Below are 5,459 nucleotides of genomic sequence, written 5' to 3'. Positions count from 1 at the left end.
CTGTTCTCCAAGCTGGGGAATGGTTTTACCGCATGTTTTGCTAGCTGATTTGCTCGAGCTCGAGCTCGCCTCTTTCTGTAGACGTGCTTGATTTAACTTCCTGAGGTGGCGCTCATAGTCTGTGTCAACAGGCTTGGGAGCTGGTGCTCTAGCCATACAAATGAAGTGGTCAATCTTTTCCTCAGGCACTTTCTCCCTTGGCGGCGGTGGCGGTTTCGGTGCAAAATGGGCTTCCACCTCAGCCTTCGATATGGCTACGTTTTCCTCCTCGGACTTGTCATAAGGCCTCTGTGGAAGAGGCGCGAGGCTGCTTGGACCATATTGAAATCGCTTGCCTCCGCCTGTACCTCCAGTACTACCTCGACTTGTACCGCTACGCACCATAGCTGAGGCGGCTCTCTTCCGTGATTGTTGAGGCGGCGAAGACGGCTAACGTGGCTGAGTTGGAGGAGGAGGAGTGGCCTGAAGCTGTGCCGGACTTGGAGGAGGAGTGGCTGTTGGAAATATGCCCTAGAGGCAATAATAAAATGGTTATTATTATATTTCTTTGTTCATGATAATTGTCTATTGTTCATGCTATAATTGTGTTATCCGGAAATCGTAATACATGTGTGAATACATAGACCACAACACGTCCCTAGTGAGCCTCTAGTTGACTAGCTCGTTGATCAAAAGATAGTCATGGTTTCGTGACTATGGACATTGGATGTCATTGATAACGGGATCACATCATTAGGAGAATGATGTGATGGACAAGACCCAATCCTAAGCTTAGCTCAAAGATCGTGTAGTTCATTTGCTGTAGCTTTTCTGAATGTCAAGTATCATTTCCTTAGACCATGAGATTGTGCAACTCCCGGATACCGTAGGAGTGCCTTGGGTGTGCCAAACGTCACAACGTAACTGGGTGACAATAAAGGTACATTACAGGTATCTCCGAAAGTGTCTATTGGGTTGGCATGAATCAAGACTGGGATTTGTCACTCCGTATGACGGAGAGGTATCTCTGGGCCCACTCGGTAATGCATCATCATAATGAGCTCAATGTGATCAAGTGGTTGATCACGGAATCATGCATTACGGTATGAGTAAAGTGACTTGCCGGTAACGAGACTGAACAAGGTACTGGGATACCGACGATCGAGTCTCGGGAAAGTAACGTACCGATTGACAAAGGGAATTGTACATTGTTGAGAAAATCGTTAACTGGTAACTGCTCGTTTGGCTGGTGAGTAGAGGATTAATAGGCTAATTGGCAAGTTAATCGTGAAGGAAATATGCCCTAGAGGCAATAATAAAGTTATTATTTATTTCCTTATATCATGATAAATCTTTATTATTCATGCTGGAATTGTATTAACCGGAAACATAATACATGTGTGAATACACAGACAAACTTAGTGTCACTAGTATGCCTCTACTTGACTAGCTCGTTAATCAAAGATGGTTATGTTTCCTAACCATGAACAAAGTGTTGTTATTTGATTAACGGGATCACATCATTAAGAGAATGATCTAATTGACATGACCCATTCCATTAGCTTAGCACCCGATCGTTTAGTATGTTGCTATTGCTTTCTTCATGACATATACATGTTCCTATGATTATGAGATTATGCAACTCCCGTTTGCCGGAGGAGCACTTTGGGTGCTACCAAACGTCACAACGTGACTGGGTGATTATAAAGGAGCATTACAGGTGTCTCCAAAGGTAGATGTTGGGTTGGCGTATTTCGAGATTAGGATTTGTCACTTCGATTGTCGGAGAGGTATCTCTGGGCCCTCTCGGTAATGCACATCACATAAGCCTTGCAAGCATTGCAACTAATGAGTTAGTTGCGAGATGATGTATTACGGAACGAGTAAAGAGACTTGCCGGTAACGAGATTGAACTAGGTATTGGAATACCGACGATCGAATCTCGGGCAAGTAACATACCGATGACAAAGGGAACAACGTATGTTGTTATGCGGTCTGACCGATAAAGATCTTCGTAGAATATGTAGGAGCCAGTATGGGCATCCAGGTCCCGCTATTGGTTATTGACCGGAGACGTGTCTCGGTCATGTCTACATTGTTCTCGAACCCGTAGGGTACGCACGCTTAAGGTTACGATGACAGTTATATTATGAGTTTATGCATTTTGATGTACCGAAGGTTGTTCGGAGTCCCGGATGTGATCACGGACATGACGAGGAGTCTCGAAATGGTCGATACATAAAGATTGATATATTGGAAGCCTATGTTTGGATATCGGAAGTGTTTCGGGTGAAATCGGGATTTTACCGGAGTATCGGGAGATTACCGGAACCCCCAGGGGAGCTATATGGGCCTTAGTGGGCCTTAGTGGAAAAGAGAAGGGGCTGCCCTAGATGGGCTGCGCGCCACCCTCCCTCCCCTAGTCCTATTATGACAAGGAGAGGTGGTCGGCCCCCCCTCTCTCTTTTCCCCCTCCGCGAATCCTATTCTAACTAGGATTGGGGGGGGGGGGGAATCCTACTCCCAGAGGGAGTAGGACTCTCCTGGCGCGCCAAGCTTGGCCGGCCAGCCTCCCTCTCTAGTCCTTTATATACTGAGGCAGAGGCACCCCAGAAACACACAAGTTGATCCACGTGATCTATTCCTTAGCCGTGTGCGGCGCCCCCAGCCACCATAGTCCTCGATAATACTATAGCGGAGTTTAGGCGAAGCCCTGCTGCTGTAGTACATCAAGATCGTCACCACACCGTCGTGCTGACGGAACTCTTCCCCGACACTTTGCTGGATCGGAGTCCGGGGATCGTCATCGAGCTGAACGTGTGCTCGAACTCGGAGGTGCCGTAGTTTCGGTGCTTGATCGGTTGGATCGTGAAGACGTACGACTACTTCCTCTATGTTGTGTCAACGCTTCCGCAGTCGGTCTGCGTGGGTACGTAGACAGCACTCTCCCCTCTCGTTGCTATACATCACATGATCTTGCGTGTGCGTAAGAATTTTTTTGAAATTACTACGAAAACTAACAGTGGCATCCGAGCCTAGGTTATTTATGTTGATGTTATATGCACGAGTAGAACACAAGTGAGTTGTGGGAGATATAAGTCATACTTCCTACCAGCATGTCATACTTTGGTTCAGCGGCATTGTTGGACGAGATGACCCGGACCAACATTACGCGTACGCTTACGCGAGACCGGTTTCCCCGACGTGCTTTGCACACAGGTGGCTTGCGGGCGACTGTCTCTCCAACTTTAGTTGAACCAATTATGGCTACGCCCGGTCCTTGCGAAGGTTAAAATAGAGTCTATTTGACAAACTATCGTTGTGGTTTTGATGCGTAGGTGAGATTGGTTCTTGCTTAAGCCCGTAGCAGCCACGTAAAACCTGCAACAACAAAGTAGAGGACGTCTAACTTGTTTTTGCAGGGCATGTTGTGATGTGATATGGTCAAGACATGATGCTGAATTTTATTGTATGAGATGATCATGTTTTGTAACCGAGTTATCGGCAACTGGCAGGAGCCTTATGGTTGTCGCTTTATTGTATGCAATGAAATCGCGATGTAATGCTTTACTTTATCACTAAGCGGTAGCGATAGTCGTGGAAGCACAAACTTGGCGAGATGACAATGATGCTACGATGGAGATCAAGGTGTCATGCCGGTGACGATGGTGATCACAACGGTGCTTCGGAGATGGAGATCACAAGCACAAGATGATGATGGCCATATCATATCACTTATATTTATTGCATGTGATGTTTATCCTTTTATGCATCTTATCTTGCTTTGATTGACGGTAGCATTATAAGATGATCTCTCACTAAATTATCAAGAAGTGTTCTCCTTGAGTATGCACCGTTGCGAAAGTTCTTCGTGCTGAGACACCACGTGATGATTGGGTGTGATAGGTTCTACGTTCAAATACAACGGGTGCAAAACAGTTGCACCCGCAGAATACTCAGGTTATACTTGACGAGCCAAGCATATACAGATATGGCCTCGGAACACGGAGACCGAAAGGTCGAGCGTGAATCATATGGTAGATATGATCAACATAACGATGTTCACCATTGAAAACTACTCCATCTCACGTGACGATCGGTTATGGTTTAGTTGATTTGGATCACGTAATCACTTAGAGGATTAGAGGGATGTCTATCTAAGTGGGAGTTCTTTAATTAATTTGATTAACTGAACTTAAATTTATCATGAAACTTAGTACCTGATTAGTATCTTGCTTGTTTATGTTTGATTGTAGATAGATGGCTCGTGCTGTTGTTCCGTTGAATTTTAATGCATTCCTTGAGAAAGCAAAGTTGAAAGGTGATGGTAGCAATTACACGGACTGGGTCCGTAACTTGAGGATCATCCTCATTGCTACACAGAAGAATTACGTCCTGGAAGCACCGCTGGGTGCCAGGCCTGCTGCAGGAGCAACGCCGGTTGTTATGAACGTCTGGCAGAGCAAAGCTGATGACTACTCGATAGTTCAGTGTGCCATGCTTTACGGCTTAGAATCGGGACTTCAACGACGTTTTGAACGTCATGGAGCATATGAGATGTTCCAGGAGTTGAAGTTAATATTTCAAGCAAATGCCCGGATTGAGAGATATGAAGTCTCCAATAAGTTCTATAGCTGCAAGATGGAGGAGAACAGTTTTCTCAGTGAGCACATACTCAAAATGTGTGGGTATAATAATCACTTGATTCAATTGGGAGTTAATCTTCCAGATGATTGCGTCATTGACAGAATTCTCCAATCACTGCCACCAAGCTACAAGAGCTTCGTGATGAACTATAATATGCAAGGGATGAACAAGACTATTCCCGAGCTCTTCGCGATGCTGAAAGCTGCGGAGGTAGAAATCAAGAAGGAGCATCAAGTGTTGATGGTCAACAAGACCACTAGTTTCAAGAAAAAGGGCAAAGGAAAGAAGAAGGGGAACTTCAAGAAAAACGGCAAGCCAGTTGCTGCTCAAGAGAAGAAACCCAAGTCTGGACTAAGCCTGAAACTGAGTGCTTCTATTGCAAGCAGACTGGTCACTGGAAGCGGAACTGCCCCAAGTATTTGGCGGATAAGAAGGATGGCAACGTGAACAAAGGTATATGTGATATACATGTTATTGATGTGTACCTTACTAATGCTCGCAGTAGCACCTGGGTATTTGATATTGGTTCTGTTGCTAATATTTGCAACTCGAAACAGGGACTACGGATTAAGCGAAGATTGGTTAAGGACGAGGTGACGATGCGCGTGGGAAACGGTTCCAAAGTCGATGTGATCGCAGTCGGCACGCTACCTCTACATCTAACTTCGGGATTTGTATTAGACCTAAATAATTGTTATTTGGTGCCAGCGTTAAGCATGAACATTATATCTGGATCTTGTTTGATGCGAGACGGTTATTCATTTAAATCAGAGAATAATGGTTGTTCTATTTATATGAGTAATATCTTTTATGGTCATGCACCCTTGAAGAGA

Source organism: Triticum dicoccoides, chromosome 2A, assembly GCF_002162155.2.
Source record: "Triticum dicoccoides isolate Atlit2015 ecotype Zavitan chromosome 2A, WEW_v2.0, whole genome shotgun sequence".
NCBI classification, from domain to species: Eukaryota; Viridiplantae; Streptophyta; class Magnoliopsida; order Poales; family Poaceae; genus Triticum; species Triticum dicoccoides.
This window is presented reverse-complemented; position numbering follows the sequence as displayed.